Here is a 22,093-nt window from a genome sequence, read left to right on the forward strand (position 1 = left end):
ACAAATAGAATATGACAATGAGATGTCGCTTCTGAGATAAGCTTACATAAAGACTGGCTTCCATTTTGGGCATTCTCTTTTGTTTGCTCACTCTGAGTGTGGTAGAGTTCCAAAGATGTTCCCCCAAATTCCCATTCCCTAGTTATTCTATCAAACATTAATCTCAGTACTGCTGCGAAGGGATTTTTGTAGATAGAATCAAAGTTCCTAATCAGCTGACCTTAAAATAGGGAAGGTTGTGAATTGAATACCTGTGTTCCATAAACTGTATATGTTGATGCCCAATGTGATGGAATTAGGAGGCAGGGCCTTTGGGAGATAACGAGATCATGAGGATGGGAGCTCTGCAACTCTCTTGCCCCTTTTGCCATGTGGGGACACAGTGAGAAGACTGCTGTCTATGAAGCAGAAAGCAGGTTCTCCCCAGACATGGAATCTCCCAGCACCTTGATCTTGAACTCTTCAGCTTCCAGAGCTGGGAGAAGAAAATTGTTGTTTAAGCCACTCAGTCTATGGTAGTTTTGTTACAGCCACCCAAATGGACTAAGACAGGGAGATCATCTGGGGTCATCCAGATAGACCACTGTAATCACATAAATGTTTGGAAGCAGAAGAACAAAGCAGAGATGTGGTTAAAGAAGAAGGCAAGGGACACAAGGCAGAAGGGAAGACCAACGATAATCAAGGTGGGAGAAGGACTCAGCTCATCATGGCTGGCTTCGAAGATAAAGGAGATCGTGAGCCAGAGAATGGGGGTGGATTCAGAATCTGAGTGTGAGCCCTGGTCAATGGCCAACAAAGAAATAAGGACCCAGTCCTACCCCAATGTAGAACTGAATCCTGCCAACAAACTAAATGAGCCTGGAAGTGAATTCTTCCCCAGAGCTCCAGACAAGAGCCCAGCCTGGCTGACATAGTGATTTCAATAGAGGCTCTGAGCCAACTTACTTCTGCCCTACAGCCTTGTGAGTTAAATAAGCGGGTATTCTTTTCAGCAGCTGAATTTGCAGTAATTGTTGCATCAATAGAAAATGAATGTGGGAAGCTAGTGGTCAAGTTGTGAGCATACAAAGGGAACTGGGGAAGTGATAATGTCAAGGGTTTATCATGATAAGACTGTTATTGAATGAAATTTGCTCAAAGGATTATGTGAGGGAGGTCATACATCTACTTAGAAGTGTTTATTGAGTGTATGCCAGGGTAACTGCCATGAATTAGACTGTCATGCAGGGTCTCAGCTCCCTCTCCTCACACAAGAGCACAGGACACGGTGAGGCCTAAAAGGAACACCCACGGAGCCATGGATAGGGGAGTCATACCACTATATTCTCGCTGGCGGCTGGTCAAGACACACAAGCAAACATCCACCAGTACCCCAACGAGGGGTCTTCCTGCACCCCAGTCTCTCTGGCGGCCGGGTGAGACACAGGAAGTAGGATCAACATGATCCACCACCCGCCATCCACGCTTGCTAACCGCACTTGCTAGCCCCAATCTACAGTCCACTTCTCGGCCAACCAACCAACCCCCTAGTGTAGCCATAGCAATTATATTAGTGGTTAATTGCTAACCGGTAATAGCTGATGGCCGCCCAGCCATAGCAGATGGCCATCTGATTACAGCTGATAGCCATCTAGTAACTGAGCCAGCACCTTTCCACATGAGGCTGAGAGCCTGGAAACTGCTCTCTGGGACTCTGTCCCCAAAAAGACAATAGTCCTGTTTTTATGAAACTTACATTCTAGTCCAAAAAAAGGGTGTGTGGCTATTGATGGTTTTTGTGTTCTCTTCTTCCAAGTCTACTCGTAATCGGGAGAATTCATCACAATTAGTTTGATGATTTTAAGAAAATCCAATACTTGCAATGCATTTGATAAACATTTACTAAAGCCTCATATTGTGCCAGGTGCCTGGGACCAAATGTGTGGTAAACAATGATTCCCATCCTTAGAAATCCTATGTAAGAGGAAGGCAGACATGGAAGTGTATAGCTACTGCACATTATGATACTTGCAAGAAGAGAGGGGCCCAAGGCCAAGGAGGGTTAGGTTTCTAGAGCATCGATTGAGGTACACCATGATTACATTTTTTTTTTTCTTTAACAAGCACTGGCTTTTTATCTTTGTCTCTCAAAATAACAAGGAAGACTGTATTCTCATTCTCTTATTCCTGATTCCAGTGCAGATCCCAGAGAAAAGTAAAAATGCATTGCCCTTGAGCATTGTCTACATTTTTACTTCTGCTCATAAAAATCAGGGATCTATTAGCTATTTGGCCTTGAGCAGGACAGATGCATTTGTGTAATAGAAGATAAAGAGTTCCTAAAAGACTCGGTTGCTTGTTTTATGTTCATGATCACTATGATTTTCTGACATGTGTTATTCCCAGAATAATCTCGTTACCATTACTCATTTACTAATTTAGTGAGAAACCATTTGCTTGGGGGAGCCCTGTGTATGTGTTAAAAATAGCTACACATTCAGGTTTCCTTGATCTTGTAGAGAGAACAAAAAAAGAAGCTGTTGGTTTTACATACAGAAATAACTGATTTGAAATAAACCTGTTTTGCTCTACATACAATCCTATACGTAGATGTGTGTAACCTTCACTGAAATAATTTTATATATAAGTTTGCATATATAGCTGTCTATGTTCTTTTTGTTACATATCACTCTGTTTGGTTTTCTCATTAAGAACCAAAGAGATCACAGAGGCCCAGCTTCACATTTGTAACTCTTCTCTATTGTTTGTTTATTGATTCATTCAATAAACTGTGATAGGTCTTGAGGTCATAAACATGAGTATGAAATAATCTCAGCCTTCAGGTAACTCAGTTTGGTTGAGGAGCAGATATCTAGATTAATTTCTGGAAGAAAATAATTCAGAAATGCCTTCACTTTGAGAGAAGTTGGGCTAGTAACAAGAAGATATACCAACCTCTGTGACAAAAAGAATTCAAGGTAGGGACAAAGCTTTCTCCCTGCAAAACTATCTCCCTAGGGGCCATAGTGGTAAGTAGAATTCCATTAGAATGACTCAAGGAAGCTAGAAGGATACTGGAATGGGGAACACTGTTTAAAGAAATCATATTAAGGCAATGTTAGCTATTATTAAATAAATAAAAGCAAAATTTAATTGCTCAAATAGGATAACAGTGTATTTGTCAATCATGTAAAGTCCAAAATAAATGTGGACAAATGGTAGATGCTTTCTTCCATGTAGTGACTTGGAGATCAGGACTCCTTCCATCTTGTGATTTTACTACCTTGAACACTGGTTTCCAAGGTCACTGTGTTCTTCACCAAGTCCACAGATAGCAAAAGAGTACAGAAGCATGTGTAAGGCTCTTTATGACTCAGGCTTAGAAATGGCCCACAGCATTCTTACCCTATGTTATTGGCTAGAACTCAGCAGTATGACCTCACTTGACTAGAAGAAAAACTGGGAAGTTTAGCTGTGTAACTAGAGGGAAGAAAGAGACAGTTAATTTCTGCCATGGAAGCCTTAAGCTGAATCATAATAATTTAGAGTTGGAAAGTATTGGAATTTTTGTCCCTATTTATTTTCTTCCTCCCTGGCTAGAGAACCCTCCAACTATTTCTTAAATGACATATGTTTTAGGCTATTCTACATTTTTGTCTTCTTAGTCTAGATTAATTTGTTAACATCAAATTTTAAATTGTGGTATCCAAAAAGGATCACATTATTCCAGATATGGTTATTCAGTAAAAACTTAGTGAGGACACATTTGTCCTCATCAGCTTGACATAGCCCAGGACTACATTATCAAATAGCTCTTTTTATTTTTTATCATTTAGTTTATTCACTTAATTTTGTAGGTATAATGGGTTAGAAAAGTGTGAATCACTTTTTGGTGAAAGCAACATAAATCTCCTGAGCAAATGTTACTCTTTCTTGTTCACTATTTATTGTGTTCCCCATGTTCAGCACAATACCTGGTAGATAGTAGGTATTCAATAAATATTTAAGGAATGAAAAGAGTTTTTCAGCATCTTACATGATTCCTTGAACATAGTAGACACTTTCAATATCTTCCATTTTCTTACTTTTCTGGGCTGCATTCCAAAAATTTATGCATATCAATTTACCACTTTAATTCTTTTTTTCTTTAACTTGTTGAGTGGGTCATCTGCTAATGTTTTTGTTTGTTTCTTTGTTTTTTGTGTTTTTTTTTTTTTAATTTCAATGTCTGTGTATTTCACTTCTAGAATGTCTATTTATTATTTTTCCTAATCAATTTGCTTTTGGTATTTTGTTCCTTCCTTTATTTCTCTATTTAAACATATTTATCTGGAAGTCTCTTTCAGAATGCTCTAAGTTTGTAGACTAGCATTTGAAAGTTCTCACCTGTATCATCCTCATCGTGCATGATAGTTCATCTCTGGCTGGCATTGCTCACCACAGGAGCCTCAACTGCACTGAGGGTGGGAATATCAGCTGGGTGTTTCTGAGGCTCTGCGTATAGAACCATTCTTAAACCAATTTTTATGTTAATGTCTCATTATAGGGTTCTTTCATCTTGAGGATATTTGTACCACACATTCAAGGCATGAGCCAGCAGTTCTTGTTTCCAGTGGATGACTGTGAATAGAGCCTAAAGCTTTAATTTTCTCTTCAAGGAGCTTAAAACCATATTTCCCGAAGGCATATATCTGGTTCTTATGCTTTGCCTGTCAGTTCCTTCTTCACTTTTGGCACACTTTCTTGCTTTTTTATGGTTAACCATGTATTAAAAACATTTAAAATAATATATTCTCCTCAGCATTTCTATGGGCTTGGAACAGGCACTGGGGTGTCCCACTGTGGTGGACACTGTGATACGCGGCCCAGAAACCCTTCCCTGAAGGATTTGTTGACCCAGCTGCTGGCAGTGCTGTCCGTAGATAGTCTTCAGCTGTCAGCCCCTTCAGGGATTGCCCCAGCTGTGGAAAGCTGCCTCATCCAAGGTCATGCCCTTTCCCTGGGCAGCTCACATCCAATGACTGATTAATATGGGAGTATAAAGGCTGGACAATTTGAGCCCAACTTGGGACACTTTTGAAGAGTCGTTCTAGTTCTAAAATGCTCCATGAGTTTGGTCAAGGCAGTCACTGGGACAGCATCAGTTCCACTTTTCCCTTTTGCCTGTTCCTGCTTCCTTCCCCACCTTTCCATAGGTGTTGATTCCAAGGGCAATCCTGATAAACATGTGGTCTTCTAAACTCCGTGTTTGCTTCCTGGGAGCCAACCATATAAAGCCGCTTTAACATTGACTGGCAGTCTCATATTTGACAGCATTTAGAAATGTTTGTTGTTGATATGAACAGCTGCCAAGCCAGTCACCTCATCCTATATTTATACATAGGTTTACGTAAGACTTCACTCATTTTCTTAAGGGTTTATTTGTTTGTTTTCTTTTTTGTTGTTTTTTTTAGATTTCTACCTTATGTTTCAAGATACTAGGATCATTTAGAATTTTGACTGTTTTTATTGGCTATTTGATTTCTTCTCTTTTGTAGCTTTGTGACACTTTGGAGTTTGGCACGCATGCTTCCTACACCTTCAGCACCATTCAGATGCACTATTCAGCACTATTCAAATAGCTGCAAATCTACACTACAATTCATATTTCACCACCTCACCTAGAAGGACATCATGAGAAGGCTTACTAAATAAATGAATTCATGAAATTCAGGATCACTCTGTCTACTGAATTCCCCTATTTATAACAATTCCACTATTATAAATGTAATAATTTTATTAAAAATAGGTTGCTTAAGTTGATATGTGTTATTCTACAGCATATATTGGCTCATGCTGATAGCTTCTTCTTTTATTTATTTATTTTTTATTAGTTTCAGGTGTACAAAGCAATAGTTCAGGTGTACAAAGCAATAGTTAGACATTTACACCCTTCACAAGCTACTACCCCTCTGACACCTTATATAACTGTTACAGTACCACTGACTATCTTCCTTATGCTCTACTCCACCTCCTGTCACTATATATATATATATATATATATATATATATATATAAACAAATATATATGTGTATATATATATATATATATATATATATATATATATATATACATATATATATTTTATAGTTGACATACAGTATTATTCTACTGCAGCTTCAGGTGTATAGCACATTCGTCAAGCATCTACACAGTCTATGAAGTGATCCCCTTGATAAATCCATTCCCATCTGGCACCTTGCATAATCTTTACAACATTTTTTATTATATTCTCCATTCTGTATTTCATATCCCCCTGACTATGTTGTGTCTACTAAATTGCTTTACCTAATAGCTTACTCTTTTCTAAATGCTCACAAGTACTGAAAATGTTAGCTGCTATTATTATTATGATTACAGAATTAAAAATAATCTATCATTTCTCCTATTCAGAAAAATTGAACACATATACAACTGTAGTGATTAGGAGTCCTGTTGGTCAATTTATTAGTTCTATATGAGTTTTTAAAATCTATAAGAGCTGACAATGTTTTGTATCTTTATTTCAGGCAAAACATAAGCATATTGACTGAATTTACAATATAAAGTTTAAATTATGCATTAACCAAAATGTTTAAACACTTGAAACAGTTGCTATTTTGGGTATTGGAATGTCTTTCCCTGGAGGCCTTCAAACATCTTTAACTGAAGGCCTTTAACAAAAAGATTTAGATACCGTAATTTTTATAAAACTAGGAATAACATTTTACTTTCTTAACACACAAAGGACATCTTTCTAAAGACAATAGCCAACATCATTCTCAAGGTTGAAACACTAGCAAAAATCCCAGTTAAAACAAAGGACAAGAACTACCTGCTCTATATCAGCACTGATAATGTTTTCTCCATGGTTTTTTGACAATGCAGTAAAATATAAAACAGAAACAAAAGTTATGACATTAGGAGATATACATACCATTATTTACAGATGGTTTAACTACAAACTCATGAAATGCAAGGTAGTCAACTAAAGGATCCTTAAAATTAATAAAAATTTAGTAAAGTAGTTGGTTAAAATTTAAGTATACAAATTACTATATTTAATTTAAAACTCAATAGCCAGTTTTAAGACATGAATGAAAAAATATTGCATCCCTAGTAATGACAACAGAAACATCAATAAAAATAAGCCATAAAATTCACGGAATTAAAGTCAACAGTAATTGTGTGGGACATAATAGGGATGACTGTTATTAAACTTTACTGGATCCAAAAATAATTGAATAAAAGGAGAGGTACCATGTTCTAGATGGTAACATGTCAATTGTAGAAAAGTAAATTCTCTCCAAATTAAAAGTCCAAGCCTACTCCAATAAAAATCTTAATTAGAAATTTTCTAAGAAATTTAAAGTTAGTCTAGAAAGATAAACAGATTAGAATAGCTAAGAACTTTTTTTAAAAAGGGGAGAGATAATTCTACCAGGTGTTTGACTGAGTTCAACTTGACAGAGTATAGGCAGAAAATAACTTTATTCTTCCTCACTGTTGACCTTTGACCCTGGCTTTGTGGACCAGTTCTCTTCCATCCTTTAGATGAAAACATGGGAAGGTTTTGTCAGTTTCTGGTTACATTGGATTTTTAAAAATTCATTTTGGTTACTTAATGATAAGAACACTCTCATTTTCATGATTATAATGTCCAGTGTAGTATGAAATAAAAACTCTAAGTTTCATTTAAAATTGTACCTTCTCCCTCAAAAAATAGCTATAGTAATCAGGGTAAAGAAGACCATCAGCTTCTTGGCTGTTAGGGATCTTGTTCCTCTGTTCTTTGATTCACTACGTGCTCTGGTTCCTCCAGTGTTAAAGAGAGGGATGGAGAAGAGACAATGGATGGTGCCATCTAGGGGTGCTGATTCTTTGGTTCTAATGCTAATTGCTTCTTTTGGAGAGCTCTGATATGGTAGGCTCTTAACATGCACCATAATTTTCCTTTGTGAGACACTTCTAATTAATCGCTCAGCCCACCCCTCCCATTAATTGCACATCACTTCTCTAAGCAGCCATCTTAGGGAGGAGTCGGGACACCTCCCAGTGACCCCTATCTGATCAGTGAGATACACTGTTCCTGCCAAGAAGGAGGTAGTAAAGTCAATATGATGGTGTTCCCCTGTCTTTTGTCTCCTCAGGCAGCTTCTAGGCTCAGCTTCTGATAACCAGTATTCGTCAGACTCCAGGGGACACACGCCAAACTCTCTGAGTGGTGTTCAGGGAACCCTCACTCTCACTTGGACAAAGGTAAGAAAACACTTTCTGTCCCTGCCCACCTCCATGGGGGTGGTAGAAATGGGAGCACTACGTGCCTTGACAACTCTCTAAAAAAATCCTTCTTTTTGGCTTTTTAAATTTCAGTGCTTTTATACCCTTGAGCTAGATGAGACTAAAGTCTCAATGGGTCTCAGACTTATTTGAGCTGGTTGTGACAGACTTGCAAGTGGCTTCATGTGACAGACTTGCAAGTGGTGTCCATGCCTTTGTGTAGTCCTCTCCCTAGTTAGAAAAAAAAACACCCCCAAATCTAAAGGTCATTAATTCACAATTCACAAAGGAATAAATGTAAATGGATGCTAAATGTAAAAAAATATTTAATATAAAATCAAAACAAGATATAAATTTCTAACACCAACTTATATCTTTACAAAATAAAATAACAACAAAATTGACAGTTCAAAAATGACAACATACTATGCTAATTAAGTTTCAGTGAGACAAGAGTCATCAAACCTATGATGAAAATGTAAATTATTACCAATATTTTTGAAAGCATATTGATAATAACTATTAAGAAATTCAATAGAATTCATACCTTTTGGTCAAATAACTTTTAGGAATTTAGTCTAAAGAAATCGAAAAATGGGTATAGAATCATGTAAAGGCTTTGCATGACAGCATTGTTTAAACTAGTTAAAATTAGCAAAAAATTAAATAGCTAATAATAATAGACCAGATAAAAATAGGCAAATGATTCATAATACATATATGTGATGAAATATTTATAAAATATTAAAACGTCATTAATAATGTGAAAATACTCATATACAATATTTATTTGTTAAATCTTGAGTATGTAGTGATCCCAATTTTCTTACATATCTTCTTTGTAGAAGGAAATATCACTGTAATTACCATTGATTGTTCTGAGTTGTGGGATTATTATATTTTTTATTAATTCCCTTGTACTTCTATGTATTTTTCAAAATGTCTCCATGTACACGTAAAACAATAAATGAAAAGCTTTAAAATTTAATTTCTTGCGGTACTTTCCACTGGAGTTCTGCCCAAAGATTAGGCTGCCTTGTAGCCCTCAAGGAGGCAGGAGATTTGGTAACACAAATCATCTCCTGATTTGTCACTAGTTAATGGTGGGTGGGAAGGGGGGGGTAGTTAAAAACAAACAAGAGAAACTTACATATTCGGGTGCTGTACAGTCTGCAGTGGTGCATAGGAGAGCTTTTTAAAGAGGACAGTGTGGCTTCCTGCTGAGATTCTGCAAAGCTACATGTATGTTGGAGCTCCCTGAGAGCCTGGCTGCCTAGCAACTACCACATAAAGTCATCTTTCTCTCCTTTAAAAAAAAAAAAAAAATTCCAGGCTATGCATGACTGAAATGAAGATGTTCTAGTTCACTGGAGCTTGGAGAGCAATTACTTGTAGCTGTCTTTGACATTTGTGCCAGGCACATCAGAAAATAAAATGAAGACGCTGTGCATGTCCTGTGTCTTCTTCTCCAACATATGAAAAGGAATGCAATGAAAGGAGCAGCTGTTCTCCCAAGGCCTTATATCTTCTCTCCTGAAGACTGAAACTCTTAGAGAGACAGTGCAGAATAGCAGGTTTGGGACTCAGTAGGCCTGGGGAACTTTTCTTCATGAAGGCAAAGAGTGGGGAAAGGGTAGGAGCAGAGTGGATAGCATTTAGGTTTGTGAAGGGACCCTCCCAATCCAGGATCACTTTTTCTGCTTGCCTCAAGGGCAAGACCCTAGAGAAACTTTTTGAAAGCTAGATTAAATAAGGCATTCCTTTTTCTGCAGTCACTCCATTGCTGTTGTCCATGTCTTACAGAATTTTACCATAGCCCTAGAACCTTCCCCATTATTTAAATCCTGTCTTGCTGTCTGCATACTTATGCATGATGTATTTTAAAGCTCTTCACTGGAATTCCTAGATGATCTTGCTGAATTCCTTTTCTCTAATGACCAATGTATTTCTTCCAGTGTCACTCAAATCTCCACCACTCCTTTGTCTGGTGATTTTACTCCTGCCTCTGAGTCATCGTCAGAAAAGCACCTAGGTCATGAAGCCATGTTTTCTAGCTCTTACCAAATTAGCATATGCAGCAGGGCGTTTAAAAATAGCAACAGTGATGCCAAGGAGGGTCAAGGGAGAGGAAATGGCCTATGTGACAAAATGGCCTTCCTATTTCCCTTGTGAAGGTGAAAGGTATTAATTATTTTATATGGATGCACTATTATATGTAAAATTAAAATGAAATTTAGTTAGTGACTGGCTATTATTTTGAAAAGCACTAGTATATAAAGGGATATGTGAAAAAGGAATATGATATCCTGCTCTCCAAATTGCTTACAGGCTAATGGGAAAGACATACTGGTAAACAACAATACAAAGGACAAAGAAATAAGGGGTGGAAGGGACAGTGTTTAATGCAAGCTATAGCCTAGAGAGAACAGCCTCTATGTCTCAGACAGGAATGCTGATATGCCACAGAGAGGCTCTGGTGGAATGGTTAAATGAAATGTTCCCCCCCACCCCCCCGGATCTGGGGGCAGAAGAATAGGCCACTTGGGAGGCAGAGAATCTGAAAACCAGAAGAAAGGTTCTTAATGGACCAGATACGGATAGTCCTAAACATAATGATAGGGATTCTAATAGGTGAAGCCTGAGAAACCTACAGGAGGGGAAGAAATCCTGCAGAGTAGAGGAAACTTGAGGGATCAAAGAAGCAGATGACTTCCTCAACTAGAAAGACCAAAGGACCAGCCTGCAGAACAGGAAGGACAGGAAAGGACCACATTGGGAAGCTGAGTAGGAAGTGGACCATAGAAATAGCAGACAACACCAGTGGTTGCAGGAGGACCAGTTAAGAGCGGACACCAACATTTATTCAGCAGTTTCTATCTACCAGCCACTGCACTATTGCCAAGAACTATGAAAGGTCTGAGATTTTATCCTAACAGCTTAGCCTGCCAGTTTGTGGATGCTGGTAGAAGACATGAAACTTCTGGGTTAGCAATGACACAGCAAGTGGCATGGGCATCTGTATATTTGCATCAGTTCCCCTTGCTCAAGTCCTATAGGGGATAAGGCAGATGGGACCAAATGAGTGCCTGTGCATGCAGTAGGTTTCATTATAGGGGAGGAACCTGGAGCTAAAGGAGCCTGTATTTTTTAAACGAAATAATATAAATGATTTAAAAATGTAGCATGTAACTAACTAAAATTTTTGAAAAGCAGGCTCAGGAAAAGTCCCTTCACCTTGTGTTACTACTCCCAATCCTGCCCTTCACTAGGGTCGTGTAGAACTACAAATGTTCTTCTGACAAGTTTTTCTCAACTAATCTCCTAGAGGATTTATTTTTTTCCGCACTTGTTTTTATTGATGTATAATTGACATATAACATTATATTAGTTTCAGGTATACAACATAATGTTTTGGTATTTGTAGATATTGCGAAATGATAACCACAATAAGTCTAGTTAACATCTGTCACCACAATTTTTAAATTTTTTTTAATGACCAGTAAGCATTCCTGCACTTTGGTCTGAAGGGAGACGTTTTTCAAAGGCTGTTTGCTATACACATACCCTTTAAAATGCAGTTCAGAATTAAGGATAGTCAATGCCTCTGCTTGCAAGATGTGCAAACATACAAGAGCCACATGGAGAATTATCTCCCAAAAGCTATGTGCTTAATATCTATAGTTGTGCTTAATAACTACAGACTAGCATTTAAGATTATCTCAAACAGTTTACTGAGCATCCCTTCAAAATGGAAATTGAGAATTTTAAAAATAGGAACTTTATAAAATTTTTAGCATGTTGGTAATTTTCTCCATGTTTCTTAATTTTGTACATCTTGTCTTCTTTTTCTAGGCAATGAGCAATAACAGATAAAAGGGCTTTAGGGAAGGAGAAAAATGAAAAGATGGCTGGGGTCTTCTACCAGCATCCATGAAACAGGCTGGGGTTAAAAACGTTCCAGCAGGACATCGGTTTGCCTGTTTCTCCAGTGGATTCATGATGGACTCACCACCCCAAGCTCCGCATGGCTGGGCAGCCTCTGTTTCAGTTTAGGTCTTCTCTCTTTCCAGAATTGGGAAAGAGGGCACATAATTGCTCCCAGAGAACCATCCTCAGGCTACAGCTGCATGTGGAGACTGCCTGGACAGGCATTTTCTTGGAGCTTATGTAATAATGTGTTTAAGCAAGAATTAATCTAGGCAGAAATGACAGTGCTAATTTTATGCTATTTTAACATGAATTGTAACTCTCTCAAGGATTTCTAGAAAGATTCATTTGATCTGTAAGATTCAATCGTAGCTCTTTCAGAACAGCTAAGGTTTCTGTGGATCTCCAAAATTTTACACTCCTATATTCATTTCTTGTTTTGTGAAAGTCAGTTCTTAATTATCACAAATAAATCTCTCTGCTCTAAGATTCCAATTCCTTTTATTATTTTTTTCATTGCTTTTTTAAACATCCTGCTTAGCATATTTTATTATCCATCAACTTCTAGACCAGGAATTAATTTCGTTTCGGAAAATGACAAGATATGAAGCTGTAGACTTCTTGATTGCTAGTAAGTAGTTTGCTCTTAGCAAAGACAAATTGGTCACAGAAAACTGAAAACACCTGGCATCACCTATGATTTGGCACTTCGCTATTTAAAACTAACTGATTCTCCATCTAAATTCTAGCACTTAACACTTCCAGAGAAATTATAATTAATCAATGATGAAAACAACTCTATACAATAACAATTAAGTCTACAACATTGTCTACTACATGTAAAAGCACATAATGCTGAGAGGGAAAAAAAAAAAAAAACCACTTCAGAAAGTTTTCATAAGGCTTTCCTTAGGTGACACCTGGAAATTCATCTGGAACTTCTTATTTGATATGGGATCAAATACTGAAACTCAGCACATTAAAATTTATGATGCCCTTGAGAGAGATGGCATTGATTCATTGTTTTTCTACAGAATCTTGGTTCAAATTTATTGAATATTTTCCAAAATTAATCAATAATGGCTTTAGACTACAAGATATCCTTGGAAATTGTTTTGGAAGATATCGTTTTTAGGGTTAGACAAGCTGGTGATCCATATTGAAAACTCAGAGTTTGAGTTAATGTATCACCAAGGTTTAAAGGGCAGGATTATGTTCATCCTAGTAAATGAGCATGGACATGAGTCAGAATGGAGTTTAGACAAAGAAGAATAAACGGTTTGGATAAAGGCCATAAGTGCTATCAAATAATTATACTGAATGTGTAGGTCTCTCAAAAGTTGGTCTATGCAGCATATACTTCATATGCACAGGAGATTATGTTCTGTGAACCTGTATTTTACCATTACAGAGATGGGTATAGCACAACAATGAACAAGAGCTTAAGCTGAGAGAGAGAGAGAGAGAGAGAGAGAGAGAGAGAGAGAGAGAGAGAGAGGCTACCTCTGAGTTCAATGCAGGTCTTATTCACTTGTTGCTCAGTAATTTATCATCTTTGTCTCTGAAGATGAAGACGAAGAAAATAAGAGCACCTATCTTCTAGAGCACATGAAAAATTAAGTCAAATAATACATGTAAGATGGCTAGCATAATGTTTGGCACATAGTGTCTGGTAATTATTTGGGAGTTATACCCAGTAGTCTTAAAACAGATTAGTAATGTCAAACATCAAACACACTCAGCAGCAAAGTTTAAGACTGGCAGACTCCAAATGAAGAGAATGGTCTTGCTCATGAATCTACCAGGAAAATGCTAAATGCTGCATCTCAGAAGGCTTGACCTAGTAACTTAGGAAATTATTTTATGATCAATATAAAATTAGATAAATAGAGGTAGATAAGAAAAACAGAGCAGCTTAACAAAATTCACTGATCAACTCATTCATTTTTTCATTCATTAGATAATTTTTGAGGTCCTAATACCTATTATGAAAGAAATGTATGTTAAAGAGATTTCCAGTCAAGAAGGCAGAGTAGGTAAATGCTGTATTTACCTCCTCTTATGACTGTATGAAAGTTACAACTAAACTACAGAACAACTATCACTGAGAATTTCCTGAAGGCTAGCTGAACAGAAGCCCTACAACTAAGGACATACAGAAGAAGCCACCTCGAGGCTGGTAGGAGGGGCAGAGACAGGGAACTGACTGGTCCCACACCACGTGTGACCATTAAAAATTGGGAGGGATATCTCAGCTGCAGAGGTTCCCCTGGAGCAGCAAGGGGTCCCAAACCCACACCAGGCTCCCCAGCCCAGGGTTCCAGTGCTGGAGAGAGAAGTCCCTATAACTTCTGGCTGTGAAAATCAGAGGGCTGTTGGAGTCTCAGGTGCTCCTTTTAAAGGGCCTGCTCATGGACTCACTTGCTCTGAGTTCCAGTGCTTAGGCAGCAACTCCAAAGGCATGAGGGATGTACAGGGAGGAACTGAATTGTCTGGCTTCAGGGCAAGAGCTGGAGGGGCAGCTTTCTGCCAGACAGAAGTGCTGGCAGAATCCATTATTTCTTTGTTGCCCTCCCCGCTTCTGGCATGCAGACACAGGTGACCATTATATCTGAGTCTCCATAAACTGAACTAACATTGTTCCTACTGCCCTGGTGATTCCCAGAGATACTGCCCCAAGCTGCTTCCAGTAGCTTTTCTGTACTAATGGCCTGTCTTGGCTCATGCTGTGGACTTTCCTAAAATCTCTCAAAAGTTCCCAAACCCCAAACAAGCAGTATCTGGCCTTGGCATGTCCTATACCTCTTGCTGTGCAGCCCCAAGCCTGGCGTCAGCCAGCCTCGTTTCACAGCTTGGCCTCTCCTGGGGACCTCCAAATGCAGCGTGGGTGGCTGTCATCTGCAGATTGCTTTGTGGCTCATGTCATGTGGCCCTGAAGAGGGCACAGGCTGTGGCTGACCTTGGCTTGTGGCAGCCCCTACCCCAGGAAGCCCTGGGGCTGGTATATCCAGTGACCAGTTTCAGACCAAGTCAGAGCACCACCAGGCTGTCTCCACAGGCAGCACACCCAAAGGGCAGACTGGGCAGGCACCAGAGCCCTGCTAAAGCTAATCCTGTTCTACAGGGTCAACACATGCACAACTACTCTTCCACTGTAGTCACAGCCAGTGCTCACAACAAATCAGCTTAAGGGTCAGTCCCTCCCACTGATGTGCCAATAGCCACTAGAGCTCAACTACAACAGGAGGGCACACACAACTCACACAAGGGACATACTTAAAACATCTGGCTCAGGTGACCAGGGAGACTGTGCCACTGAGCCCCACAGGACACATACTACATAAGGTCACTCTACCAAGACTGGGAGTCATAACAGCTCTACCTAATACATAGAAACAAACACAATTACAGCCCAAATGGGGAGACAAAGAAACATGTTCCAAATGAAAGAACAGAACAAAGCTCCAGAAAAAACACTAAACAAAATGAAGACAAGGAATTTACCAGATGCAGAGTTCAAAACACTGGTTATAAGGAAGAGTTAGAAAACATAAAAATAGAAATAGAAAACATAAAAAGAACCAGTTAGAAATAAAAAATACAATAACTGAAAAGAAGAGTATATTAGAGGGAACAAATATGGTATTGTGTTGAGTAGATTACGTCAGACAGAGAAAGACAAATGCTATATGTTTTCACTTATATGTGGAATCTAAAGAACAAAACAAACAAACAAAACAGAAACACACTCATAGATACAGAAAACATTTTCATGGTTGCCAGCTGGAAGAGGGATTAGAGAAGTAGGTGAAAAGGGGAAGGAATTAAAAAGTACAAATTGTTACACTGTAGTCATGGGGATATAGGGTATAGCTTAAGGAATATAATCAATAATATTATAATAACTGTGTGGTGTCAGATGGGTACAAGATTTATCAGGGTGATTACTTCATAAGTTATATAAATGTTTAATCACTATGTTGTATACCTGAAATTAATATAATATTGTATGTCAACTGTAATTGAAAAATTAAAAAAAATTTAAAAGGTATATGCTGGAGATATGAAAGGAAGATAAGTCATCATCCCTGTCCTTCATCCAAGCTATTGTTAAGAGCAGAAGGATAAAATTAATATTTATTTAAAATCAATGACAATTTATCATATAAACTTCAAGTTACTTTTCCATTTTTTCATAACTATATTAAATACAGTTCTTGGCAAACAGAAATAATTTTTAGAGTTTCAAAAGTATCTAGTTGCTGAACTACCCACGTAAAATTCTTATTCCTTATGTTATGGTGGACTGATTAATCAAGCTAAAATACAATACTTACATTACCTACGGAGTATAATAAAACAAAAATAATTTATTCACAAGATCCTATTTTATAAATAATCTTCACTCATTGAAATACTAATCTAAGATTCTATCAATTTTAATTTGAACAAATAAACGAGCAGTCTCTTAAAAACAGTAATACAGAAAGGGAAGAATTCAAAGTGATCCTAAAAAGGAAATAGAAAATTTCTTGTCCTCATCCAGATTTTTTATAAGAAATGTCACTTGAAGATGAAATTTACACAACAGGTTCTCACTCCTTTCAGAAAGTGGAGGACAAAGATGGCAAGGACACCTCCACAATCAAGCATCCCTAAGTGCTACTGGAGGATGGAATGATCCAGAATGTCCACTAGGTTGGAAGTAACTTCAGGGGTTATTATATGGGTTTATTAGAAGAGTGGGAGAAAAAGCTTTCCCTCTTGAACTGCTCCCCTGAATCAATTCCCAGTATGGGACACCTGCCTAGATACTAACATGAAGCAAAGAAGCCTGGCTAGCTGCCCCACTTTTCAGTGAGAGAGATGGACCTGAAGGACATAAGTTTCCAAGAGCATTTTAATGTCCTTTCCACTGGATTCTACTTTTGAGAATGTGAGAATCCATTGAAAGGAGGCTTATTAAAACTTGCTTTAGCTTTGTGCAGAGAGATGACCAGAATTGTGAGTGGTAGGATAAGCTCCATTTTACCCAACTGGAGAAGGAACTAGTTCAGGATTGGAGAGAGCATCGTCCTGGCATCTGGATCCTTTGGAGGGAACATCAAGTCCACACTGGGCACTTTGAATACTAGGTCCATCCCAGTTGAGCATGGCTCCTGATTTGGTGATTTGATAATCCAAAGGACTCCCTAGTCTTTTTAGGATGGCCAAATGCTGTAATTTCTTTATCATACCCTTGAATAGCCTTTCTGAAAGCTCAAATGCAACATCTGCTTCAGTTAATTTAGTCCACTGTGTGCACTTTCTTTTCCTAAGTTATTGGAGTTTGAAGCATTAACCACACATGGTGAGCTTTGTAATTAACAGCAATATGGTTTTTCAAAGGACACATGAGTCTTTACATTTTTCCTTCTAACACTGTCTTATTTTCCATAGGTATGCAGCCACTCAGGAAGATGGCGCATATTTTCATCTGCTGGGACACTTCTCTATCTCTAAACTGCTATTTCCTTTTACCTGTGAGGGTTCTTTTTCATTTACTTGTTATAGCTCAATCATTATTTAAAATTGAAGCATTTGAAGCTCCTTTTCCATCTTTGCATCTTTTGATTCTCAAGACACCTTCTTCCTCTAGATAGTTTTGATATAATCCTTCAGTGTTTCTTTTTATCTTCTTTATCAGATTTAATATATATATATATATATATATATATATATATATATATATATATATATATATATATATAGTTACTTTCTTCTTCAAGAGTTTGTAAGGAAACAAACTCAGGGGCACAAACAATTTCTTCAAAGCCCTTTTTGAATGATCCTTTAAGTGGCCTCCAATTTCTGACTCTCTTTTTGTCCAGCTCCCAGTAACGATTATCCTGTTACATCTGCCATCTTTAATAGGCATTCAGTTAGACTTGATCTGAGGTTTTTTTGTTTGTTATTTAATAGAGAATAGTTTCTACACATGCTTTAGAATATGCAGCTATATTTGTGTGTTTTTTCGTTTTACTCATTCTTTTTTCCATGCATTAGCTTCATGTGAAAAGAGTTTTGTATTTTTCTAAACTTGAGAATTTTCATCTATATCTTTCTTCAATGCTATATTTAGTTGTTCTTCACTCTTTTAACATAACTTCAAAGCTGTTTTGGCTTCAGTCACATGGGATTGGATAGATTCTGATCCATCTTCTTAGCTAGTGCTCTTCCCGGAATATCAGCTCTCACCTTATATTGTTTTAGACATTTAAATTCATCTTCCTTCAGTTCTTTTTCTAGCAAGTCTATTTTAAACACCAAGAATAGGATCTATTCAGTTTTCTATTTGCTCCTAGTTTATGATAGCTTGGTCTCAAGGATGAGTTCCATCAAAGACAACTTCATTTTTTTTTAGTCTTTCTTGTCAGAATAATATAAACTTATCAGAAATTTTTTGCTTTTCTTTATCGCAGGCAGAAAATCAAATGCCAAGTTCTTTCTCCCTATAAAGTTCACTTTTAACTTGAGTTGCTTATGCCACCATTCCTCAGGTAAACTTCCTAAACTTGCACTCGCACTTTTAGGCAATGGCCCCACAACCTTGTACAGAATCTCCTGAGGTAAAGCTATCAGCAAACCCCATGGCACCAGTGGCTGTCATAGAGTGGTCTCAGTTTGCCAGGCTCTGCTGGCCTAAACTTAGTGCAGGTAACTCATGGAGTATTCTGTCCACATCACAAGCCGGCACCGGATAATCTGGGCAGCCAGAAGAAGAAGGGGCCAGGGATGACAAAGCAATGATTCCCTACCTGTTTTCCATGATGGCACACCTGGAACTTAGGGACATGGGTGAGTGTGGGGACAGAGCCCCAGAGAGCAGCTTCCAGGCTTTTGGCCTCACATAGAAAGGTGCTGGCTCAGGTAGTAGATGGTAATCAGCTGTGACTAGTTGGCCATCGGCTGTTACCGGTTAGCCATTAGCCACTGATATAACTGCTGTGGCTAAGCTAGCAAGGTATGGTGCTGTGGCATGGCGGTGTGGTGTGGCATAGTGGAGTGTGGATTGCAGGTTGCAGAAAGGCAGACTGCAGTTAGCAAGTGAGGTTGGTTGGCAGAGACAAGTGGATGGTGGGTTGTGGATCCTGTGGCTTCTGCTTCCTGTGTCTCCAACCCAGCTGCCAGCGAGAATATAGTGGTATGACTCCCCTACCTATGGCACCATGGGTGTTCCTTTTTGGCTTCGCCATATCCTGTGTTCTTATGCAGGGAGCGGGACTAGAGACCCCGCATGACACCCCGCGTGACAGTGAGGTTGTTAAATGGCCTGAGATGACTGACTCTCCCTACTAGTCACAAGAGCCAAACAGTCCACATTTTCTTATACCTGTGACCCTTCAGGAGTTCTCATCATGAAAAAAATCCACTACAGCACTCGCCTGCCACATCTTGGGCCAAGGCTACCCCTGTCCTATGTTGAACTTCTTGTTCTGCAGACCTAGAGATGTCATCCTACCTGAAAATGTTCCCTTCTTGTTGAAGCCCTCACCCCAGTTAATTTTTGGTCAGTATGCAAGTAGATAAGATGCGTGTTTGTCTATGTCTGTTCATGCGTGTGTGTGTGTGTGTGTGTGTGTGTGTGTGTGTGTGTGTGTGTTGGAAGATGAAGAGCTGGGATTTGAATCTAAGTATTCTTAAACATTAGAACTTATTCTGACAAGATTGTTATGGAGTATTGTGGAGAGAGCAAGATCAAGAGGCAACATAAATTGGGCCAATAGTAACTCCAGAGAAGAGTGGTGGTAGCATGGATTGGAGCAATCAGAAGAGGCTCCATGAGAAAGGTGGGATTTGATCTAGGCCTGAAACAATGACTAGAATTTGGGTGAGTGGAAGAATACTGAGTCAGATATCACAGTGTCTGTGTTTTAGTTTTGCATCTTCCACTTGACTAGCTATGTGACTTTGGATAAATTTCCTCACTTAATTTAATTCCTTTACAAATAGAGATGCTTTATCCAGGATCTAAGGTCACTTTTAGTTCCTAACATACATATTTGATATTAGTAAAGGTGTTTGGTAAGTAGTTTAATGCCATATTAATGTAATTTCAAGTCAAAAGTCTTATTTTTGAGTTCTGTCCCATTTCAGAGTTTGTGGCACATAAAATGTTCATTAAAATGCAAATTTATTTGATGACAACCTATTCAATTACTTGTTTAATTCAATAAGCATTTATTAAGCACTTGCCATGTGCCAGGGTCTATGCTAGGTGCTGGGCCTACAAAGATGAGTCAGACACAGTCCATAAAAGAACTCAGTATTTAAGAAGGTAAAATACCATTGTAAGTGTAATAAATCATTATATTAAGAATGTATTTTTTCTCTTACTTCCCTCGCGCGAGGGGATATACAGTAAAAATCTTACTCCGGGTAATGTCTGTGAAGTTTCTTCCTATATTTTCTTCTAGGAATTTTATGGTTTCAGATCTTACATTTAAATCTTTAAGCCATTTTGAATTTATTTTTGTATGTGGTGTAAGGAGGTGATCCAGCTTCATCTTTTTGCATGTGTCTGTCCAAGTTTCCCAGCACCATTTATTGAATAGACTGTCTTTACCCCACCGTACATTCTTGCTTCCATTGTCATAGATTAAATGGCCATATAGGCATGGATTTATTTCTGGACTCTCTATTCTGTTCCATTGATCTATGGGTCTGTTTTTATGCCAGTACCATGCTGTCTTGATTACTGTAGCCTTGTAGTATAATTTGATGTCAGGTATTGTTATACCTCCCACTTTGTTCTTATTTCTCAAGATTGTTGAGGATATCCGGGGTCTTTTGTTATCCCATATAAATTTTAGGATTATATGTTCTATTTCTGTGAAAACCAAACTAAAAAGCTTTTTCACAGCAAAGGAAACCATCAATAAAACAAAAAGGGATCCTACTGATTGGGAAAAGATATTTGCCAATGATATATCTGATAAGGGGTTAATATCACAAATTTATAAAAAACTCACTCAACTCAACTCCAAAAAAACAAACAACCCAATTAAAAAATGGGCAGAGGACATGAAGAGACATTTTTCTAAAAAGGACACACAGATGGCAAACAGACATATGAAGAAATGTTCAACCTCACTAACCATCAGAGAAATGCAAATAAAAACCACAATGAGATACCACCTCACCCCAGTCAGGATGGCTATCATCAATAAATCAACAAACAACAAGTGCTGGCATGGATGTGGAGAAAAGGGAACGCTGGTGCACTGTTGGTGGGAATGCAGATTGGTGCAGCCACTATGGAAAACAGTTTGGAGGTATCTCAAAAATCTGAAAATGGAACTACCTTATGATCCAGCAATCCCACTCCTAGGTATCTATCCGGAGAAATCCAAAACTCCAATTCAAAAATCTTTATGCACTCCTATGTTTATTGCAGCACTATACACAATAGCCAAGACCTGGAAACAACCGAAATGCCCATCAGTAGATGACTGGATTAAGAAACTGTGGTACATTTATACAATGGAGTATTACACAGCCATAAAAAGAAAGAAATCTTACCATTTGCAACAACATGGATGGACCTAGAGAACATTATGTTAAGTGAAATAAGTCAGACAGAGAAAGACAAATACCATATGATCTCACTTATATGCAGAATCTAAAGAAAAGAATAAGTGAATGAACTAATCAGAGAGTTTTGGAAACATGGAGGAAAAACAGAGGGTTGCTAGAGGGGCGGGGGGGTGGGGAAGGTGAGAGGTTTTGAAAAATAGTCGGTAACCACAAGATGGTCATGGGGGTTTGAAAATTAATTTGGGGAACGTACAGAGGGATAGTGGATGGGGGGAGGGGGGTTCACACAGTGTGAGGGATATAAATAAT

General features: G+C 38.3%; 2 long non-coding RNA genes across 2 annotated transcripts in view; one reads left to right on the plus strand and one right to left on the minus strand.

Annotated features, from left to right (window-relative positions):
• LOC109436577 (uncharacterized) overlaps positions 1–10,021 on the minus strand; it is a 49,268-nt gene extending 39,247 nt beyond the window's left edge. Inside the window, exon 1 of the long non-coding RNA XR_012497400.1 lies at positions 9,432–10,021. This is a non-coding gene — a long non-coding RNA (uncharacterized LOC109436577). The remainder of the gene's footprint in view (positions 1–9,431) is intronic.
• Positions 1–12,703, plus strand: part of LOC109436579 (uncharacterized) — a 64,589-nt gene extending 51,886 nt beyond the window's left edge. Inside the window, exons 5-6 of the long non-coding RNA XR_002136131.2 lie at positions 8,152–8,260; positions 12,134–12,703. This is a non-coding gene — a long non-coding RNA (uncharacterized LOC109436579). The remainder of the gene's footprint in view (positions 1–8,151; positions 8,261–12,133) is intronic.
• The last annotated feature ends 9,390 nt before the right edge of the window (positions 12,704–22,093 follow it).

Source organism: Rhinolophus sinicus, linkage group LG06 (assembly GCF_036562045.2).
Source record: "Rhinolophus sinicus isolate RSC01 linkage group LG06, ASM3656204v1, whole genome shotgun sequence".
NCBI classification, from domain to species: domain Eukaryota; kingdom Metazoa; phylum Chordata; class Mammalia; order Chiroptera; family Rhinolophidae; genus Rhinolophus; species Rhinolophus sinicus.